The 24,860-nt window shown below is 38.4% G+C and overlaps 1 protein-coding gene across 16 annotated transcripts in view; it reads right to left on the minus strand.

The window, feature by feature from the left end:
• The window catches only part of PLEKHA7 (pleckstrin homology domain containing A7), a 140,592-nt gene that overhangs the window by 64,607 nt on the left and 51,125 nt on the right, over positions 1-24,860 (minus strand). The gene's annotated exons all lie outside the window — the stretch shown is intronic.

A 24,860-nucleotide genomic window follows, 5' to 3' on the forward strand; every position in this document is an offset into this window, starting at 1 on the left:
TTTGGGAGCCCTGGAACGAGAGGGACGTTAAATAACCACGAGTTATTTAACCACTTATTTAAGGTTCTGAAATTTTACGCCAGAAGTTAACAACATTTAGGTACAAACATCCAAAACTAGAATTCCCATCAAATAAGACAGAAGCTTAAAACTATTCAAGAAAGCAAAAATACAGAATTATAAAATACTAAGACTGTTAAAAAGCAACAAGAACAACTAAAACCTTCTGCATTTCTATGTTTTAGAGAAGATGTGGGGTTGTTCCCCCCCTACACCCTGTACTGCTGAGCCACTTCAGGTCTTATAGATGTGACCTAGCAGTCTAGCATAGCAAGATATTCCTCAAGAAACAGTCAGGAATAAAGAAATATTTTAGGGTTTCGGAGTAAATGCACTCTGAAGAGATAACAGCTTTCCTACAGCGTACAGAAACCTAAAAATCAACCAGCTCATGCATCCACAACATTCAGATGTAATTAGCTCAGGACAGGCCTTGATCAAAGAACCCAAGTGCCTGAGTCTCCTCTCAGTTCTTACTGATACTGCTTTCAGGAGGTTCACTTAGACCATGAACAGCAGAGGAAGCTTTCCGCACTGTAAACCTTTCACTCCCTTTCCAACACGCCTTGCTACACAGCATCATAAATACGGGAGCAATACAATAAATGCTGCCCATGATGAAATGAGAACAGTGACATCTTTTATTACACAGAGAGGACTTAACCCAGCCCCAGCTATTACAAAACTGCAGCCTTATAGCTATCAACAACAGAGAGGAACAGGAGGCCACCAAGCACACAGTGCAGCAGGGCAATGCTCATTGCCCCAGCAATGAACTGAGCCTGTGGCAGAGGTTTGGAGCGGACTCCTCAGCTTTCCCATGAAATCAGGAGTGTGGAGGAAGTGGTTACAGTAACTCTGCAGCATTAACATCTACAAAGAAGCCATCTTTTTCTTCTAAAAGGAACAAGGAGCATTGTGGTGTAAACAGGCAGCACTTGAAGTTTATATTCTAATTTTGGGTATACATGCAAAGATAGAAGAAGGAACTTGCAGATTTTTTCAAATAAATGAATAAACAAACAATAGCAGAAACAAATTCCTTTTCATCACGCAGCCCAGTTTGAAGCTATTTCCTTTCCAATCAGGACCGAAGCAGCCCATTTAACCTTCAATCCATAAGCAGCAGCTACCAGCAGGAACGTAATTACGTTGTCAGCTGTAAAAATGAAAGCACGTTGTCAGCTTTATTCTCCAGAGGCTGACAAACTGTCAACAAATTTTCATCTGCAGGCTTTTAGTCATTAATAACTCCATAATTAAGAGTAAGAGAAAGGACTCTATTCCAGAAGTGCTCAAGGGCTATTTGGGACACGAAGTTTTCCATCATACCATACTTGCACTTTTACAAGCCTTTTATTATTTCCCATGAAAGAAATTCACCAGCCCTTCCGAAGATGAATTACCTCCAACTGCTGTAATTCCTGAGCAAGTTCTCCATTTTTGAACAGTTTTCCCTTTGAATGGTAAGAGCCGAGGAACAGAAGCGCAGCCACGTTACCACGTAATGCAGAGATAGGAATTTCACAGATGAGGTCACACACACAAAAACTTTCTGCAATCTTTGGACTTGCTGGGAAGAGAGAGGCAGCAGCTCTGCACAACACTGTGGTTTATGTTAATTTGAAAAGTGAGAGTTCAAATGTTTTGCCTCATAGGAATCATTAAAAATAAGCAATACCGTTCAGAACAATCTATACTATAGATAACTAATGCCTTATAACAAGGAATTGGGGAGCAGGGAGATATCTACCCACAGTGAGGGCAGACAGACACTTGGAAGAGGTTGCCTAGCAAGGCTATGGAATCTCCATCCTTGGAAATATTCAGAGAGTGGCTAGATAAGGCCCTGAGCAATCTCCTCCTAAATTGGTTCCAGCTTTGAAGCTGGGCTTACGCTGAACAGGAGGGGCTGGATCCAGGGGGATCCAAGGATTCCTTCCCACCTGATTTACACCATTCCATCAGTCTCTGCTGCTCACCCCATCCTGATCCCCAGATAGCACTCAGATGTTATAATGCATTTGTACCTTTCAGCAGTATTTAAATAGATGTAGTCCAAACACGTCATAAGTGCCTTGTTTTTAATATAATTAAATGAAGAAATCATGATCAGGTATTAGATTTTTGGATTTAGATCACATTAGTCTTTTCATGCTTTTCAAACACTGACTTAGCAGCTATTTCTCTGCTTACTCAAAAGTAATGACATCTCTGGTGACGGTGACCTAGGAAACTCGTTACAGTGACAATTATTTCTCCTTCCCAAGCCCTGGCACCACTGTTCTTCATACACACAAGCTGAACAGGACTCTTGGTAGTTCATCACCCGTATTTCTTCCAAAAAGCAACTGTGGAATAGGTCCAGAAATCCACCATGTATAAAAGGCACAACAAGTGAGTCTTAATGAAGAGACATGAGATATGCTGTCACCACTCTTCACGCCTCTTCCGTCCCTTTTTCGCTAGAGGGAGCCTTGACACATCTGGGAAAAGTTGGGAAAGCTTACAATGCCTCACCATGGGATCCCTCACTGCCATGCGACCTGTACTAGCACAGCACTGTGCTAACTCCCCTGGCAAACTCCAGTCACCTATGAAAGCCACCTACGAAAGCTTGAAGAGGAACCATAACTTCACATCCTTCACAGCTCACCTCCTGCCCAGCTCAGCACCTGGGTGAGTGGGAGAGCAGTGCACAGGCACTGATCCTTGCTGACACCTTGCTGCTTGCTATCACAGTAGAGCCTACAGGATTTCTCAAGCATTACTGATTAAGCAAGTCAGCAAATTTAACAATGCCTACCATTTGCTTGCAGTAACATAACTCAGATCATGAAATTTAACCAATTTAAATACAGAAAACAAGAAAAAAATACAAACAGCTGCAATTCAGCTCTCCAGCCCTATAATTTGCAAAGACAGACTCCTATAACCACGTGGATCCTTTTGAGGAACTCAATCAACACTACTTCACCTATTTCCTTCCTCAGTTCATTCTGCATTTGAGTCAAAGCCAAATTTTAATAAGTTTCTGGCCATGACTGATGTTGATGACCTTACATACAAAGTCACATAAATTTATATATTGCTTCTAAATTAATTTAAATGCCCAGACAGCTGAATCTTGAAATGTGTGAATCAATTATTGATCAAGTCTACAACACATTAACAACAAATTTGTAGATGGCAAGAATAATTCCTGTTGTCATTGGATGGACTAACCTATGAATTATTACAGGCCTTTCCTATAATGCATAATTTTCCCTGCTGGCTGAACACTTTATGCTTCCCTGCAAGATCAGACAAACACGAGCAGTTTTTATCATGAATGCCCCATACGGCCACAATGGCTATGGCTGAGCATCCTGCTTCTATGGGAGACACTGCTTGGGGCAGCTGACAGCAGAACTCGTGCAGGGAAGAAACGTTGGTCAGCAGCAAGTTTTCCAAATAGGAAAAGTGCTTATACCTAACCTGGCCAACAGCCCCACATGGTTTGCTTCATTGCATAACACAGTTTAAAATACACAAATAGCTTCAAAATACTTTCAGCACTGCCCTTTGTTTGTTTTTTTTTCTTTATATTAGTGTCGTGAATTGGTTGCAAATTATTTCCAAGACAGACCAAGAAAACCAGTGCCATGAAGTCCTCCTTTTAAGAAGAAACACAGTGTAATGCAAACAATTTGGAAGAATCTGGATCAGTATCAACTGATTTCAGTACACCAGCAATAGCACCAACTACAAACTAGACACATGACAAACATCTTTTCAGGATTGGACAGTAGTTTAAAATAAAGTGCCTCTCCAGAGTAGCAGTAAAATCCTTGCTCCATGGAATTTAGTAAGCTCTAAGCGGTCACCCTCTCCTATAGCTTAATTAGCAACTTAACCTATGAACTTTTACAGAAGAATCATGGGTAAACAAGCCTCATCCTCCCTAGAACATCATGAGTTTGTATTTGCTTAGTCAGAACACAATTCTGTAACTATCTTGAGCAGCTGTGCCTGTGACTACAATCAGTCAATACAAAACCCCATGTTTCTGAAGACAGTTGAAGGGACGACTTCCACAATACCAAATTACATGACATCTGTCCATTTTTCTTTTATAATAGACAAGAAAAGTTTGAGAACACAGATAAATGGACAGTACACTGACAGACATTCTCACATGTTGTCCTTTTTCTATCTAGCTGACTGACAAATAGGTTAGAAGGGAACTTCAAGTTTCTTTGGAACTGGATTTTTTTTTTTCCTTAGGGAGCTACCAGAGATAATTACTTAATATTAGTAGGAGCAGGAAAGATTTGGCCGTTAAGAAGCAGTCTAATAATTGAATGGTAAGTTAATACGGAGAATGCCAAAGAATAATCACAGATATCTCCATCATTAAAAGAACAGATAAAAGGATGAATACACTATCACACCATAGGATCACTGCAGAGCTCCATAAGTAATACAGCTGAAGTCAACTGCTGATTCACAAATCCTTTTGATGTATATCATAAGACACCAACAGGTTATTGGGTTAATAAAGTTCTAAATTACAGTAACTTAAAATTAAGGAAAGAAACATGAAAAAGTTTTTAAGAGAAGGAAACCCTTAGATAAGCAGAAACTCCTGGAAAGCAAAATGCGATTCTATTTCTTTAATTATGCACCTACAGGAAAATTAGTATTTGCCTTCAAAACTGAAGCTGGAAAGAAAAAATTCTCTGATCATACCAAAAGAAAATCAGAAAGGTAAAAGACCACTTTTTTTCTACTATATCATCCTAATTCAGACTTGGAGCTCAGTTATGGCTGCTCCTCTCTTTCCCAATAATGTATTTGAGGTTAGTCCATAAACAAAAGGTAGTGCCTTCAAAACTATCTAAATGCATTTGGAAACCTGTGACCTAACAAAAGCAGCCTTGAATTTCAGTAACAATGAAATGCCAGCAGTATGACAACATGAATGGCAAACTGAATTGATTGCACATTTCTCACAGATATCATGTGAACATCCACGCCAAAGTTTGAGTTTGAAATGGAAACAGGAGTAGGTCCAACAGATAAATGCATGTATTGGTGATACATGCATACCTATATTTGTATGCCTACACATATACCAACACATATACATGTGTACCTACGAGATGGATGGATCTCTCTTTCCCCCTCTTCTCAGTCATCAACTCCAATGCTGGCACAGCTGTTTCTACAAAGGTGTTGATAACTGGTTCCTCTGGCATTTATTTTCATCCCTCTTCTTACAAAATGGTCCCAACAGGCCAATTCGATTTGGAAACTCTAAAGATGGAGGCACACTTGGAAGACAAGGATTTTTTTAATTAAAGATCTTTGGGAAGTGTGGATTTGTTTGTTTTTTTTTTGTGGGCGGTGTTTTTTTTTTTGGCACTGAGGTCACCCACGCGACAGGTAAGCAGCCCCTTATTTTATCATCATTAAATTCTACACTATAGGAGTAGCAGTGTTCTCCATGTGGCCTTTCACACAAGAGAAAACGATACAGTCAACTGTGTAACTGTAGCTGAGCTGCAGAACAGTGACACAAAACATCACTGTAAACCAATCCTACCACAAGAGAAGCACATGGAGAGCAACACTGTCACTGTTTCTTCTGGATCTCACAGCAAGTTAAAGTCTTGACCTTAGAGAAGAGAAAGTGGTGATATTCCTAAGTATTAGGATTAAATACTCTAAGTAAAAGCAGCTCAGCATTAAATTCCAAAGTGAACTGCAATTCAGAGTTTAGTGAGGGAGCAGCCCAACCAGCTCTGCCAGATAAGCAAACTATTTTGGAAGAAGCATTTAGGGGAAGCTTTACACAAATATGTCACATATCTCAACCTTTAAGCCATAACAAAGCTGATTAAAATAAAAAGGCACGTTTGTATGCACACCGGGTAAATCAACCACATGAGGCTGAACACTCTCATCAGTCCTACTTGTATACATTCCCCTTTGATGCAAAGGCTTACCCAGTAATAGACACGATTATCTACGTTGTTCTAAACATGAAAGCAAATACAAGTTTTTCAGCATTCAGCTTTCATCCAAGCACCAAGCTATACAATTTAGAAAGCCGAAACAATTTAATACGGCAGCTACAAAAACAGAATAAAAGCTTTCAAAAGCTTCATTTCACTGCCATGTAAATTGCATCACTTCCAAACCAGTTTTCTCCTGGCTGGCTTTACAATGCGGAACACAGATTTCAGCTCTTTAAGACACATCCACTTCTGATCTATTATTTATTAATTTTAATACTTTAATGTGATGAAGTGATCGTCAGTGGACAATACTGCAGACTGACAGGCCTTGCAGGGCTGCTGTGGGTAACCTCAGACAGAATGCAGAAACACACTCACGTTCTTCTTTCCACAGCATGGAAATGCTTTATCCACAACACGCACCACAGGAATGCAATTTGACTCAAATTCTGTTTTCTTATGCAATCACCAGCGTCCAGAGCAGGTTAAAAGAATACAATGTCAAAGATGCAGCCTTGGATACTGCATTCAATTTTGGACCCCTCCAAAAGACATCAGTGTGTAGGACAAACTTTTCCACCTTGAGGATGCAAAGAGGTGAATGCAGTAGAGCACTCACAGGCTACCCAGAGGGGCTGTGCAGTCTCTGTCCTTGGAAGTTTACAATACCAGAAGGTAGGAAGATCTGAGCAAGCTGGTCTGCCCTCACAGCTGACACGGAGTGCATTTACATTCTTCTACTAAAAATTCCAGGAAAGAAGAGAATTTATGCAGCCTGGGTTCCTGTGGCTGTGTGCTTCCTACCTTGCCTATGTCTCAACCCAAACATTTCCTTCAGTAAAGTTTCATAATGCTCATGGCTCTGTCTCACCACTACCCTTCATCTCCATCTCACCTTCTTGAGGCACTAAGTGCAACCCTACCAACTCCATCTCCTTCAGACATCAGGCTGAAGAATAAACAAAGATACTAGCATTCCATTCCCCTACAGGACAGTTTATCGGGAAGAAACCACAATTCCCACAGCACACACCTACTCCTGTGGGTTGGCTGTTCGTGTTCACCGACACATACACTCCTAAGAGGGCCTTCATTGGTACCAAGGTGTTTCAGGAAATCTTGTGGTTAATTCTGAAACACTTCAAACTCAAGCTATCCATATTAAGTCACAAACTAAAAAAAGATAAAATAAAATAAAATAGTCAACAATGAAGTTATTCCCTTTGGTTTGTAGAACTCTATTGTTTAAAGGGAGTTCCTTCTTCCCCACTCTTGTGCAGCTCATCGCTGAATAAAATATAATGCGTCTCCCTCAAAAATAAATGCATTTGTAAGAGAAAGTATTTTTCCCTATCAAATTTTGAGTATAGAAGCAACTACAATACTGCTGAAGGGCACAAAACATTAAGCTTTGTTTGAAAGAAGGCTAGTAATACCAGAACTGCTTGCCTCCAGAAAGAAGTACAAATTAACAAACTCTATCAGACAAGCACTTCACAGCTTTGAGTTACACAGACACTGGTTATTTTCCTTTTCAAAGAGGCCCAGCACTGAAATGCCTTGACATAGGAAAGCCATTACATGAGCATGAGTTGACTGGTCCCTACTGCACGTTATACACAATCCCATACCATCTCAGAGCTGAATTAATGCTCCACAACCCAAGTGAGCAAAAGGCCCCTCAGCTGAGCCGCTCTCTGCACCACAAATGGAGAGGGGAATCCCACAGCCAGAAAAGAAGAAACCATTATAGCTGCCAGTGCCCTTCAACACAACTTCAGACATTACCCAGAGGGATTATTTGCACTGACAAAGACCAATGTCACTTTACAAGAAGAAAAAGAAACTGCAGACAACTAATACAGTATTACAAGGTCCTATGTATTAACGGTCTTTCAGACCTCACAGAGCATGATTCTGAGGCCACAGCTATAAAGCTGATAGAACATTACTAAACTGTCATTTATCCAAATGTTTGGGTAACCTTATGGTGGAAACACGTCCCCTCAATGTAGCAAGATACGCATTATGATTCATAGCCTAAATCTAATCCCAGATTAATATTTTGGGAATTAGAGCTGTAAATATGGAACATTCTCTTTTTAGATTAAACAGTTTATAAAATTATCCAGAAATGCATTCTTAATTCAACAAAAAACTCTTCAGCATATAAAAGGATTTATAGATGTATCAGTTGCTGAGGTCTCCCATAAAAGCAAATCAAAGAAATAACGTAGAGCAAATTCTTCCTTTTTCAGAGATGCCGAAGTGCTCGGGGGCTCCCAGTCAGGTAAGAATAGAAACTCCTGAGACATTTCCAAGCAACCACAGAAATACTGCCACAGAATTCATTTAAAGCATTCTCTGTACAATGCTTAAAATGATAGGACATATGCAGTAGTGCTAGACAAGTTTTATGCAATCAAACCAATAGGAGTCATAACAGCATATTAAACAGTTCTGAACTCTGCGAATTTTTAACACTCATTACTTTATTCAGTGCAGAAACCCAAGGAAATTGTTCTGAAAATTAACTGTTTTGCTGTGTGTAATGCCCAGATTGTCTTTATTAAATGCAAATCAATAGAATAAATCCAAAGAGAGAGAATGAATTATTTTTCATCATCCAATATTTCCTTCTTAGCCCCCAAACCCAGTGCAAGGTAATCAAAGCACATCCAGTCAAAATAGAACCTCTAACAATTAATAACAATTTCTATTACTTGCATAGTGTATTGGTGCTGAGTTTAGCTAGACATTCAATACGCTACGAAAACAAAACAAATTAAATTTACCAAAGCTCACTTATAATCACGCACAGTATTTCATTTCAACACTCGCATTGCACTATCAGAAGATGAAAATTTGAGAACGAGACATTAAAATAAAATAGAAAGAAGACAATGGAACCAAAAACAATGCAGTGATGGAAGAAATATTTAAATGTTCTTAATGCCCCAAAGTAGACACAATAATGGTACCCAACATCCAACTCAGAAAGAGTTTGCAGAAAACAAAGGTGATGCCAATACAAAGAGCTATTGGCTAAGAAGAACAGTGCAAGGAATGTATAAAGAAACATTTTTACTACTTCAGACTCAAACGCAGCTTTAGCTAGCAAACATTTTTAAAACTACTTTGTTGGTTTTGTATGGAAAAAAACCCACTGCTGGAGTACTAAGGAAGTTTCATTTATAGCAACAAACATCGATACGCACTGTCGGCAGCAATGTCATTTGGGGACAACATACATCTTAAAAATCAGCTCTGAATTAGACTCTGCATGAAACCACATTGTCCCCCTGGGAAAGATTAAAACTTCTTCCTTAAACACATGAAGAGTGCTATTATTCATCAAAGTAACTGGAGGAATGAAGCAACCACCACCTTTCACACTAATCCTGAAAATCAACAGGTAAATATAACAGTCAAAAAAATTGGCAAAGGAGATGAAACCGGGCTCCTTAACTCCAGTTCCAAGAGCAAGGCCGCAGCAAAACCCAACAGCCCTCAGCATACCACCATATATAGTGGGCTATCAGCTGCATTCCTCTGGCACCACTTGAGTAGCAAGTCATGGTTGCATGTCTGGTTCTTGTCCTGTAGCTCCACTATGCTGAATCCACACAAGTGCTCCACTGGCGTCAGCACCAAGCGGATGCTGATAATGCCTCCAGGAGTACAACAGCAGCTGCTTAATCGCCAGGGCCTCTGCAATAGAGCTGGTGTGCCTGACTATCAGATAAACGTGCCCTGGAATAAGACTAAAGCCAAGGGATCTACAGTATTTACATCAGTGAGCAGGGAAAAGTTTCTCACCTTCATAATACAAGGACCAGCCAGCGCTCACAGAAGGCCAGCCTTTTGCACCCAGCACTCAGATCTGCACAGCCCTGTGCTGTGTCCAGCCACCGGATAGAGCACATCCCCACTCGGTCCCCCTGCAGGCCCCACTTAGTCAGTTGATGCCTCTCCTCTGCCCAGAGGACATGCAGGCAGAAGCGAGGCTGAGAAGAGAGGATGAGGCAATGAGCAAGCTCTCACCTTGCTGCCAGGGCCTGGGGAGAATGGGGAGTGCTGGGCAGGGTTAGAGATTGAAAGAAATTCCATAAACTTTTTTGGATCCTGTATTAACTCCTTTCAATGCCAAGTAAGCCTCTATCAAGCATGTGACTGAAACTTGGCAGCTAGGTAGGTGAAGTAACTCAACGTGAAATGTTTGTTCTTTAGGTAATCATTTAACACCACACACAATGACCGAATGACTTAGAAAGCTGTGTATCTTGCACTTGCAGAAAACTTGGTAATCTCTTGATTAAATAATCCTTTGCTACTTAGGAATTTTTAAAGATTTTTTTTTTCTCCCCTTAAAATGGGAGATTAAAAATAAAGTGCTCCAAAGCGTGAGTGAGCAGAGCTGCATGCCCGAGGTCAGGTCACACTGTAGTTAAATTGGTTTTGTTCAATGCTGAGTTTTAAAACAGAAATAAAAAAAAAAAGCAACATATTATATATGAACATTACATTACACGCACATCAATCTGATCAAGTGGCAAAGCATCTCTTCAAGTTTTCAGTGTCTCAGTCACATTCTAATTTACTAATGATAGGAAACACATTTCGATAATTGCTTAAAACCTAGGTGTGTAATTTAGCACCCTCCACTCTTTTCAAAGGCAGTTTCACTGTACACTTCACATATTCCTACAAATAAAGCACCAGTAGGCAGTAACACCGCAGTGATTTTCTCTGTAACTCTTGGGAGCTTCCCCTCCTCTCCAAAACTACACTGGACATTACAGCCACGGAAACCAAAGCTATGATCCATTTCCACCAGCTTGGAAGGAGTGCCACACTATTAAAAATGTATAGTATAAACTTCATAAGACATAATTAAGTTTCTTTTCACTTTAAAGCACTTGAGTAATAGTACTTAAAAAAAATGAAAATCAATCAGTAAGTAGCACAGGAAAGAGTAATAATACTTAAGAATGACTCTTTTTTTTTTGGTAGAATAAGTCATCATTAACTCACAGAGTGATTTTGCTGAAAGGTTAAATTCATCCATTTTCCATTATAAAGTTGAAGCAATCTGAATTGAGTGATGACATTGCAGCTATTTCAGCCTCTGGATGAGGACTTAGGAACATGTTTCTACACAGATACAGGGTTTTCCCACAAGAAAAGAGAAAGAGGCTACATTTGTAAATTCTTTAGGGCAGTAAGTTTTTCTGTATCAGTAACAGATACAAGAAGTTAATGGCTTTGGCAATGCTACACTGGGATTTGAAAGAACGAGATTCAGATCTTACCTCTGAAGTACATTTCTTGTGTGACCTTGCTGAGTAATCCTATTTTTGAAAATTCACTGTTTCATTAACATTTAAGACCCTGAAAAGACAGACAAGTGCCTGCAAATGAGCAAAGACTCTAAATTGGTAGCTTTCTGGGTCCAGTACATAAAAAGCAATATTATTCATTGCTTTCAAGAGCAGGAAGGACTACCTCTGTCCTCCCCAAAAATTCCATCAAACCACAGAGGAAAGGACAGCATGGAATTTCTGAACCAAGGGGAGCAAGTCGCATTGCTGCCTTCCAAGTTAAATTGTTCACAGAGTGACAGAAGACCTGCATGGAAGTTTAGTTTTTTTAATATTTGTATCTAACACTAAATCTTCTTTATTCCAAAGACAACATTTTAGCTGCATCTATTATTTTTTCCACTCCAAGTGCTAGGCATATAGCTGTGGAAAGAAGGTTGCCTTTTTTACTGCTGTTCTTCATAGCTGTGAGGTAAAACAGTGTACAACAGGATACAATCCTGTAGAAATGTAATAAAGCCTAATGCATCGTGATAACCAGAAATCAAGTTTCGCACATTTATTTGACAAGATTAAATTGCCAGAGCAGTTCTGCAAAACTCAAGCAATAATGCCATCTGAAAGCCTGCAGCTCCCTAAGTCTTCAAAGCTAAACTCACTGAGTTTCCAGTACAACTTAATAAAGATCTTTCTGCTCAATTACTTGCTAGTCACTAGTGCTTTACTTATAGAATCACCAAGGTTGGAAAAAGATCCTCCAGTCCAATTTTAATTCATGCAGGACTGGCTCATAAATAACTGCACCAAAACATCAAGTTCAGACCAAGATGCCTCATCATGTGTTTGCTTTTGTGGTATCATGTACTGTCACATTACGGCAGTCAACTGCTTTGAAAACAATCTAGGAATCTAAATTAGTCACATCAATACAGTAAATTAAACTCCTAAAGGCATGAGCGGCAATATTCATTCAACTCAAAGCACAGCATTGTAAAGACAAATGCAATCTAATATAAACTAATGTCAAATTGCAATTAGAGGAGAGAGAATGTCCTGCTTTGGAATAACAATAATTTTTCTCTAGGAAAAATAATTGTTTTCATCTTGTATGATGCAGACAGCACCTCTGTTTTACACCCAACATTCTGGGACTTGCATGTTAAATATTTTATGTCATTATTTTAAGTATTAGCATCTCTGAATTGAATTATTTTCAGACAGCTCACAAAGCCTGCAAATACCATGAGCATATATTACATTCCTTTGACATTAACAGAGGAGAGAGTAAGAAGCTGCATTCTTAGGACATAAAAAAAAAGAATCCAACGTTTTTGGCACCTTGAACTGTCTGGCCCTACATACCTTCCTCTGTTTTCACCTTCAGATACTGATATTGACATGAATGCTAATTTTATCTGTATGAGAACTAGAAAATAAACAATAAAAGCTATTTTGTTGTTATATTAGAAAATGATAGTTGAGAATTGCTGTGGAAAAAACTCCACTGCTGGAGTTCTGACTTGGAAATAGCTAACCATGCTTCAGGGATAGAAACTAGCAGCTCTAAATATTTTGTTGTGAATAGGATGAAAATAAAACACAAGCAATATAATTGATTGACATACTAAGAGTACCATTTCTGACTAGTCAGCATGGCCTACAACAAAGGGTAAGAGAAACAGGAAAGAAAAAAAGCATCACAATCTCACCTTCTGAGATGGAACTGCAAGGGATCTACTTCCCTCCATCCAGATTCCAATGCACACTCCTACTTCCATTAGGAGTCTAAAGAGAACTTCCTCTTAGCGGATATTCTGAAGACCTGTTTCACTGAAACCAGATTCCCACAACTTAGATATAAATATATCACTATTAACCATCATCAGTAGCTAAGCTGGAATACTTCCTGACAACGAGGGATCCCCCACAGACAGAGCACCCCAAGCAGTAACTGCACCAGCTGAGTGTGTGCAGCAGAGAGCAACCCACTATGCTGTTGCCAATCATGAGGCCGGCTCCCTGCACTTTACAAGGAACAGCCATTGGAGGAAACCAAAAATAGCCTTGCAGCAGGACCGAGAATCACGGTATAGTTTTTGCCAGTCCTCTCTGGAAGCTTACCTGAAGGAAGTAAAAAAGAGTGGTGCTCTGTTTTAGTCAGACGATCTTATCCTAGTCACAGAATCACAAATGTAAGAATCTCAGTCCCACTTTAAGGATATTTCCTGTTACAGCTCAGAGCAGATTCTTAAGCAGAGAGGAGAATCTACATATGTGATATGTAAGAGCAGCTATTTTTGGAAGCAAGGAACCTCCATCTAATGCTAAGCGGCACGTATCAAAGATAAATGCAGGAAGTCAGTTTTCCAAGTACTTCCCAACAGAAAAGGAAAACACTCAAGGACTTCTTCAATCAATACTTGCATTCATAATTTACACAACGTGACTCCACTATACACCTATAGAATTGATATGCCCATAGATTTGGTGGGAATTGATAAAAAGGGCACTGAAGACTTCTGAAATACACATTATCACTATCACCTTACATAATTATTTAAAAGCTATTACAGAACATAGGCTACCTCAGTCCCTGAATGATAATTATAGCATTACTTGGCTCTAGCACCAGTGTAGCCCTTAGAGCTTATTGCTGAAGTTGAGGCTCCCTGTTTTGCTTCTGTTCATCTGAATTCCATTAAACTTCCTCTCTGTCAAAGTAATGGGCAGACTGAACTAGCAGGAAGTCTCACATCCTTCAATATGAAAGCAGCACTGCAATGCACACAGCACAATTCACAGGACTTTCCCTAAGGTAAACCACACGCAACCAAATTCCAGCACATAAAATGGTTCTATAGGCATTACAGGGATTGTCCCTGCATCCTAATCCTCTACAAGTGAGATGTTCTCTTATTCCCTTGGGCTGAAAGTACAGGTTGTTCCAGCTCACAAAAGAAATATCCTGTCCTCTTCTTCACACAATAACTAATACTATAACTGCATTATAATCATTTCATTACAATTATATTCACATATATATATAATTACACAACTTTCATAATCAAGAACACTATTATAAATTCAAGAATAAGAAATTAACTGACCTATAAGATTCCAAATGGAACAGACTTTCTACAATGAAGATATTCAGAACTCTGGATGTGGAACATGAGCAGCAGCAGTTTTTCTGCAAATTAAATCTCAGTGGTACCAATTAGCAGGAAATAATTAAAATAGGATTCTCAATTCAGTGTTCACAACACTGTTTCTATTGCAATCTCCATAATCCAACAGACTTTTAAAAAACTTTTCACCTCCAATTTCCAGAGAGCCCTTATTTTCAGTATAATTTTATAAATGAGGCACTCTTATCTGCAAATATCGTAACGATGCTGCACATGTCCTGCTCTGGGCTCTCTCACCCCATTCTCCAAGAACTATTCATCTCCAAGTAGGACTTTCCCTTTGCACTGCTTTTAGCTCAACCAGTCCATCACACCACTGTGATCACTACAGAAATCCGGAACTAGGAGCAGGCAGGCTGCACAGATGCATTTTATCTTCAAAAAATGAGCTGAAGGTTGCATCTTTCTTAACCTTTCTTGAGAATATTTTCCACCATCAGTCTTCATTCACAAGAAACCATCAGGCATCTGCAACAGGCTGGCATCAGAACATATAAAGAGAAACAGAACACACTCCCTTAAGTTACAGAACAACATTGCTCTAGCACAGTTTTCCTTCCCTAGCCTGCTTTCTTCCTCTGTGTCAGAAATACCATTCTTAGATAATGGGCTGTTTTCCTTCTCTCACACTTTCTTTTTACTAGAAAGGTCACAATGACCAAGGAGAAAAGACTGTAATACAGCATCTCAGGATTTCAACCAGGAAATTTCCATGAAAAACAAACTTTAACAGCTAATACTTCTAAAAAGCATAAATACAATTTATTATAGCTGTACCCATGGAAGCTACTTAACCACCCTCAAACACCTGAAGATAACTTTCTCATCATAAATTAAGAATTACAGCAATGTGGTGGAACTTGCAAGATGCGAGCTTATCTTGAACTGCTTTTCTCCGTTATGTATTTCATAGGTATTTTAACTGGCAAGAAATAGTTTTGCTATCAAGGACTAAGTAAAGACATGGGGCCATAGGCACTATGCAATGGAAAATAGGGTCATTTTACCTGACAAGCAAAGATGGTAACACCTGCTGACTGGATCACAAAACAGGTGTGCCTCATACTACCTACCTACTCTTACATACTAATATTCACCATATTAAAAGGAGTCTAGCTTTGAAATCTTTTCTTCCATTTATGGTTCCTTAAATGACAAACAACTTCTTATACATTTTCTTCTTCACTGTCTTCAAGGCAAGACAACCAGAATCACCCGTTATGTTTTCTGAACCAGTATATATCACATATTTCAGTTACTCATCACATTAAAAACTCACTTAATGTAAACAACTTCTAACAGGCACTATGTCCATGATACAAGAAGAAATTTACCAGGAAGAAAATAAAACACATATACTAAGCAGCTTCTAAAACAAATTAAAAAAAAAACACCGAACGGTTTAAATGATTTGACAGAGAGTATGTTAACTTCATCAGGAAAGGAAAAAATTTGCACTGACAGAAGCCACAAGTTCCAAAGAACAGCACCTTTTCCAACCCAGGACTACAACAGCCTTTGCATAGCTGAGAGCTCTCAAGAGTAGCATTTGAAAGTCTAAACTACTGATTCCGATATACCAGAAGCTCCTATGAATTAATCTGTATTTACCACTGTTCAGAAGACCACAACGCCAGGGAGACAGGCTAATGCACTGTACTGATCATTTGGAATTCTTATTTCAAGGGATTTTGAATTAAACTGATGTCACTGCATTATATAAATTTGAAACAAATGATAGATTTAAAATATTTTTCCCAAAACAACTCCCATAACTTTAGAAAATAATTGAGATTTGAAGTCAAGTAGATGACAATGAGGACGCACGTAGGTGGGTTACCATTCTATATGGTAAGGTGAGACCAACACATTGATTAGAGCACAACTACCTAATGCCAAGCACAGCTTACACACATCCTTATAACTTGTAAATTTTACTTCCCTTGTCATTCTTAAAATCATGGACCTATAGTGGTAAAAATGCTTATGGAGACTTCAAAACCAAGAATACACAACTTCACTCAGTAAATGTCTACCTTCCACTATTCAGAAATGGAATTCATGGGCTTTGAAAAGCAAGCGTAATCCTAAGGTAACTTTTCTAAAAGAATCTTAAGAAAATTAATTTACAAAACTTTTGTACATGCAATGAAGTCTTCATACTCCAATGCTACTGTCCTCACAAACAATCCATTAAAACTTACTACCTGAAACAAATAACAAGTCATCAAAATACAGTAAATGCAATGTTGTATATGCAGACCATGCAGGCAGGCATAGAACATGTGCCTTATATAGAATGCGTACATACCCATGCTACAAATGAAATAGTGCAGGAGAAAAATTCAATACACAGAGCCTGTAGGGTGCTGAATATTCTGACCACATATGTCAGGTTGCACTTGCAAGGAATTTGGTCCTTCCAATCAAGGCAAGCCAAGAAAAAGCAACTAGACATGATATTTCACACAGTTATTAAGAAGAACCACGTGAAACAAAAAGGCTATACAAAAACACTTATACAAAAAGATCAGGTGTTTTGAAAGCTGGGTAAATAAATTTCATTTTGTCCTGAAACCCTCTCTGAAAGGTTGCAAATGTTCATGCCACAGCTCTCAGCAGCAATTACTCACTTGGAAGCTGCCACTCAGCTGTCCCCATGACAACAACAAGCCCCTCTTGCTCGGCTACAGAAAACAATAGAAATCTTAATTACTGCCATTCATCCTGCTGACACTTCAAGTGAAGCAAAATTCTACTCATTAAAAAAGTAGAAATACCAATTTAAGATTTCAAAAACGATAGTTTTCCCTCAAACATCCTGCTCTTTTCCACTTGCTCCCAACAGCACGCAAGACCTCAGTCTTGAGGAAAAGTAAATACAATGCTCTTGTAAGTGATTGGGTCTTGGGTTGGGGTTTTGGGGTTTTTTTTGCAGCTTGGTTGTTGCTGCATTTTTTGTTTGTTTAATAATACTCTACATTTTGTTTTGGAAAGAAATCAATTACATATTAGACTTTATAAATTCTTAAACAAACTTTGAGATTAGAAAATAGGTTCCCTGACAAAAACACACAAGGAAACAAGAGAGAGGAACAATCTGTGGTAATTCTCCACACTGCTACGTACACAAGTTACAGGAGGTATTTAGTATGACCACATAAAAATGTTTTTCACCAACAAGATGTCAAATGCGTACAGCTCGTTCATCTCATCGTTTGCCACTAGTTGTAGCACATTAGGTTAGATCAAAGGAGAGATTACCACCCTTCTAACATTCATCCACCATACGTACCATACGCCACCCTAATCAACAATTAGTATCTGTGAACAGACAACAGCTTTATTCCCTTGCTTAACCAAATACAATTTTAAAAAGCCAGCTCATGGAAGAGTAAGGACCAATGAATGAGAGCAGAGTAAAATTTTCCAAGACCTGAAGCCTAGATGAACATTTCGAGCACAGACTACCGGCAATGTGATGAGCTGCAAAGCAAAGCAATAGAACAGATGTGCAGAGGAATAAAGAAAAGTTACTTATTCTGATATTACAGGGTGGCCTGAGTAGGACATCTGAATTCAATCTGGAAAAACCTTCCAGTGGAAAAGTACCAGAACAAATATTGAAGGAGGACACTTGGAAATCATTAATACTGAAATATTTCAAGCTTAATGAGGAGAACAAAACCATACTTTCAACACAGAGAAAAAGAGTATTTATTGACCAGTAAGAGGTTTGTACCGATGAAAAGGCAGCATTACACTGCCTTTTTAATAAAACAATTAGTGGTCTCTTTAAATTAAAAAAGATGATGGGGAAATTAATGTTGTGAGGGAACACAAAACTGAGTGTTTGAAGAACTAAAATCTGAACTAAGCATACAATTTCACTGACACCACAAATACTCCACAAGCTTGACCAAAGCATTTCAAGAAACCTCAAGTCAGCACAGAGGTAGCATCCCCAAGACTTTTCGGGAAGGAAGTGATCTAAACCACTGCTAAATCATTAAAATAAGAACAAAGACAAAAAAATAACAGTACATGCTGCTAGGTATGGTACTTGGAAATAAAAAAATTCCATCTTGTCCCAGTTTTAATTTCTATTAATTGGATTCCTACTCACCTGAAATTTCTTATCAAGGGCATCATTTCTATCACCATCAAGAATTCATTAAGGTACTCAATACAACAGTGAAGGACAAAGTCAACTCAACTACTCTCAGAAAACACAAGTGTATTCTTTTTTTTTCCCCCTAAAAAATGTCCTTCTATGTAGAGTTAAGTGTTTAATTACTTATTAGCACAAGGTAGTGGGAGTGAAAGGCCTTTCTTTTTGCATACTGTTCCAAATCATGACCAAACAATACTGAGTGCTGATTGCCTTTCTGTAGCGCACATTTAACAAAGGCAAGTCACGATCCAAGCTTATTCACACAATTTTGTAGCTTCTACAGAAAGAATGTCCTAAACCATCACACATACAAAATGTTCTATATATATTAATTTTAAAAATAAAATCCACAAGTAAATAACAAATCTATGCTGTAAATAACCCGTATTTACTTTGTTTAAACTATCACGCTATGGAAGTTAATGATCAGAAGTTGTAGACTCCAATTGGTGTAGACTCACCAATATCAACTTAAATGAAATTTCCTTGAAGGGACAAATGATTCTAGAGTACTAATGGAATTGTGTAAATCAACATCTTGAATCTAGGCATGTTTGGTAAAGACAGATAATAGAAGAAAATAGTGCTTGAATATGTGTTTGTACGATATTTTAATGTAATCAATCCTTACCAAAAACGCACATAGTGATATAAGTCACCAGAATCACTTGAGAAATCCAAGCCTTTCAACAAAGCATCAGAATCTGCTGTTTGACTAAGAGCTGATGGTTGGCATTATCAGGAAGAAATACACAGATGCACAAGTTATTGCTGTTATGCAACACCTAATGCAAAGATGACAGGTTTCACTTCAGCAACAGGTAAGACTGAAGAAGTGCAGCACAATACAAAAAGACTGGAATCCAAGTTGAAAATTTCACATTGTGATAGTGGTTTTAAAGTTATTTGAAGTCTTTAGAATGGTAATAAAAGTAAAAAGATACATGCATATACATACTTCTAGTTCTCAGCTGTGTTTTCTTGTTGGTACTAGAACTTACTCCTATGTAAGGCTTAACTAGCATTCCAAATCAGGTGAGAGAATGGTGATCTTAGCTCCAGAAAAACTTCCTATACCTTTAACTAACTGAAAATGAAGCATTCCTGAAAGTCACATGTGAAATAGAGGAGTAAGCTTGCATCCTGCCAACTACTTATTAGCTTAAATCACTCTAAACACTTTGCTGGCTATCTTCATCACCTACACCTCTACTTTAATCATACACTATCTACATAATACATAAATGGGATATGAAAAATGATTCTCTTACTCTACTCTTTAGCCTTCCTCTCTTCCAGGAAACAGAACTCATCTACTAGCAATAGCCAATTATATTTGTGTTCTGCATCACTCTTACATCAGTCTTTGTATTTTGAAGTTTTTGATAAAATTACAAAGTGATAGAAGCCAGTGTCAACTATCAATATGCATTCATAACACTAAAAAAAAAAAAAAAAAAACAATCCAGTAAAAGTGATTCTGATTTTCTGATTTTACTTATTGAATTATAAAGGCCTTGTGTTTGGCAATTCATCACATTCTGTAAATGCTGCAATTTGTGCTACGTACAGAACATTTAATTCCTTCTGTTTCAGGAAGACAAACACTGGTTTTACTATTAGGGAGGAGTAAAATCTCAGAAACAATAGCTTCCAAATACCAGTAAAATTAATATCAACCAGACTTCTGGTTTCTAGCCCAAGGGGTATGGGAGCTTTTTGAAGCATTATCTGTTTTTCCTGAAAGATCTTAGAAGAACATTCTAATTTACAACCACCAGTACATGTTACACAAGACAAGTAGCATAGTAGGAACAAAACACAAATATTAGATTTAAAAGGGTGAAAAATTTCAGCATGTGCTCTAATTGTAGGAAAAGTAAATTCCAAGTTAAAATTATAATCATTTCTTTAAATAGAAAAAAACCACTACATTTTTAAGGTGTGCTTAACACATCTCACATCTACAGGAGTTCCACACTATTTACACCACAGAATTATTTGCCTCCAAAGTGTATTCAAACGCACCCTCCAATGTCCTCATTCGCACACACAAATATTTTCAGCTATACATTCACAACTATAGTTAAAAATCCTTTGCTCTTTACTAATCAAAGAAAAAAATAAATTTTGAAGAGAGCTCCTTATGACTGCCCCGTGATCACACAGACATTTTCTGTCAGATTGAATTTTCATGTATATTCGCTTGCTGATAGCCTAACTTAGAGATCCTTGTCGGCAGTAAACACGCCTATGCATCCTTTGAATGACATTTTTACATTGCATGGCACAAATGCAACTACGTAATGCACAATAAAGGTAAGACTCAAATGAAAAGCATTTAAATAAAAAACAAATTATTAAATCATAAGAACAGAAACAAATGAACAAGTTTGATGGGAAGAATGATGGCAGAGGTGTTCAGGATGCAAGGAAAAAAAATATCCATTTCACCTTTAGACGCTATTCATGCTATTGCTTCTGCTTTCTCTATTTGGCAACACCTTTTCATTAGAGAATACTTCCTTAGGCAAACACCAACATTTACCAATAACATCTGACCAAGGAATGTTTTGTGATAGTAATAGAAATGCAAGGCCATGCAGCACGTCTGTCCCAGGGACTGAAAAGTCACCTCGGTCCTAAAGGCATTTCCTATTTCTCTCTTTGCCCTATAGTTGTCAAAGAAGATTTCCTCAGATTCAGCATCCATGAGAATTTCCAATAAAAGAGCATAACATTAAGTGCAAATGATGAACCTGAGCTCTACCATGGCAACTCCAAATCCCGAATATATCAAGAGCAGAAGGGAAGCAACAGCTGTCATCTGGAAACAGACAGTGATGTTTTCAACTCAGAAGTGGCCCCAAGACTGAGTACCTCTGGCTCCCAAGACACACATCATCACATGCGGAACTCAGCATCACATCTTCATAGAGCAGTCCCAGGGATTGTTCTTTCCTTTTTCATTTTTGAAGGGAAGGTTGAGCACTGGTATACTAACATTGTAATAATACCCATTCTTATGTTCCATAAGTCCAATTTCTGCAGATTCATGTGGGACAATCCACACCACGTGGGCTCGTGTTTCTTTTTCTAGAGTAGCTTTGCTTTCTGCTACCATGAAAGGGAAGCTTTCTCTTCCATCCGAGTTGCATTTCTAAACTTGAAATCTCAAAGCCCTGCTCAATACATGGTGACTCCAGCTGGGCTAAATTGCCAATATTTCAAATATTATGAACTTTATAAATAAAAACGGTTTGGATCCGAGATGCATCCTAACACTTACAGATATCCACTTCCAAGTCAGGGGACTTGATTAATAATGCTGACTTCACCAGATGAGTTCTGGCTAGCATTCAAGCTGGGCTTAACAAGCTCTACATGATGCAATTGAGAAGCTGAATAAACCATCAGGAATAAAAAAAATAACATGTGGATAAGCACAACTGAAGCAACAATGAGTAAAGAGGCAATAGTTTAAAAATAACAGAGCAGAGAATGGATTTGTGTGGAGGGACTATAATTCTTTGGTTAAAGAAATAAAAATAGCAGCACTTATCAGAACTAAATAGGCAACACCACTGCTTCAAATATTTATTGCAGTTCCTGGCCCACCTGGGATTGATGTAGAAAAGAATAAAAGCTGCAACTAACTACATACCTGTAACGCTTCTAACATCAAAAATTCACAGGCATAATATAAACAACAAGATTATGGGACTGTGTTTGTGAGGTTTGAGAAACCATACTCCACCTAAATTTAAGTTCCAACTAGAAAGAGTCCATACCAAGAATATTTTAATATATATTCATATTGATTAACTACGTTGTGCAGTGGTTCACAAGAAACTTGCTAAGCAAACTACTCAAACTCACTGAAGTCAAACACCCAACAGCTTAGCTGTCAGGAAAATTTCAGCTTAAAACTTGGAAAATTATGACCTTTCAGCAACTGAGGTTTTCAGAACAGCTTGTGCTTAAAAAGAAAGGGCTTGTCTTCAGGAGCTTTTAGCATCTGAAATACAGCAAATCATGACCCAGCAGGTGGAGAGTGGGCAGAAAAATAATATAGAGAGAAAGCACAACTGAGCGAAATAATGGACCCTGGTGCATAGCAATAGAAAAGTTTACATTAGGCAAATCCACTGCAGATTTGTCTTGTTTCCAGCACATAAAAATAAGGCAAATCTGATAGACATCAGCAATAAATCCATTAAAAAGAAGCATGCTGCCAGTGAAGGAACATTAAAAACCCTTCGTAGATATTAACAGATCAGAGCAGTTCTTCAGCAGTTTGAACAATTCTGAATTGAGAATGAAGATTTTAGGATTACAAATTGACACAGGCCACATATTGAATATTCTACATTTTACAAGGTTTCTTACCCACCTACAGTAACACAATGAAGAGAGAAAAGAAACCTTCTTGTAATCTTTCCATGTGCATTCTTCTGTGGTCAGAAACCAAACAAAAGCTGGATTGCATCTTTCCCCATCCAAAAGCAATACTAGCACTCTTCAGACATCCCACAGCAGCTCAAAACAGCCACAGTTAAAGCAGAGAGGGACCTAACAGACACACCTGAAAAATCACTTTAAAATCCAGTTGTCCTGCAAGATAATATACGTTCATTTCTCTAATCCTTATACACACAAGTCCTTTTCATTAGTGTGAACAACTTTGAGTAGAGAAACTCTTGAGAACAATGCTTCCGGATCTCTGACATCACCTGGAACCCACCTTTCCTTGCATCTTGCCAACAGAAAACAGAGGCACAATTAAAAGACTTTGCAACTATGAGCAATGCTCTTACATTGTCTTTTATTTTCCTTCAGGCTTATTTCAAAGCAACGGAACAAACAGGCTGTAGGAAAATGAAGTGAAACTCTGTAAGAGGGCAGGAGGACAGAAAGGAAATCAGGAAAAACAATTGGCTGAGAAAGACAAAAGACAATTAACTTTTCAGAACAGTAATGAATGAAACAATTACTCTTACACACACAGAGCTAGAAGTACTGTAAATCACAGCGTATTCCTAGTCTAGAAGTCTTACCTAGCAAACAGCAGGCAAATGTAAAACAAATCATTTTACTACAGCCACATTTGAACAGACTTAAACAGAGGGAGTAACCTGGCAAGAAACCAGAGTAGGGACAGAACTAATGACATGTCTTAAAGCAAGTAAGACAAGCTGGAACTTGATGCAGATTTAACAGAAGAGCCAAGAAACGGATTTTCTCAAAAGAGTGATGAAGTTAAAGCAGGGGGGAAAACGTGGCTTACTTACATGGGAATAAGGACAGGAGAGGGAGGAAACATGCCACAGAGCACTGAGAAGCTACGGTCACCCAGCAGAGCAAGAAGGTAGAGACAAGTTTTCAGCAATGAAAGGGGCAGCAAAGTGAGGGCACAGTTAGAACTCGGAGAGTAAAAGGCAACAGGAGGTAGCAGCAGACTCGGGGAGTACAGAATTTACATCAACCATGACACTGTAAGCAAAACATAATAGTAAAACACCTGCAAATTTGCAAGGGAGGAGGATCAACGCACAGCGATGTTTGGAAATGAGACCTTAATTTCTTACAAAAGGTTCCAGTTTTCCACCTGAAGTCAGTCATGTTGGAGAGATGTGTTGGGGAAGCAGGAACAACTTGGAGCATAATTACATACTGCCCAGGCACCCTCCCACACGAGGACATGCACTCAGCCACTGCAGTCGTCTCACTGTGGTGGCATATATTCAGTAACACTTAGGTGTTACCTAAATTTATGAATAAATGGAACCACTAAGCGAGCTGAAAACCTGAGGTAAATTTTAAAAACATTAGCAGCATCTGTACTATCTGCATTGCAGTCCTGTGATCAGTGCACAGAGGCATCTGCCTGTCAACGGGACTCACCATCCATTTCAAATAAGCATCTTTAATTTAAGGTGGCTTTCCTCAGCAAACAAGGAAGTGGTCATCTACTGGTTTTTGCAAAAAAACAAACAAAACAAAACAAAACAAAAAAAAAAAAACAAAGCACTACCAACAAAAAAACACCTAGAAAGAGAATATGTAAGCACTCACTAAGTGCTCAAATTCATGATTTTTCTTGCAGGAAAAATGT

This window comes from Gallus gallus, chromosome 5 (assembly GCF_016699485.2).
Source record: "Gallus gallus isolate bGalGal1 chromosome 5, bGalGal1.mat.broiler.GRCg7b, whole genome shotgun sequence".
In the NCBI taxonomy this organism is placed as follows: domain Eukaryota; kingdom Metazoa; phylum Chordata; class Aves; order Galliformes; family Phasianidae; genus Gallus; species Gallus gallus.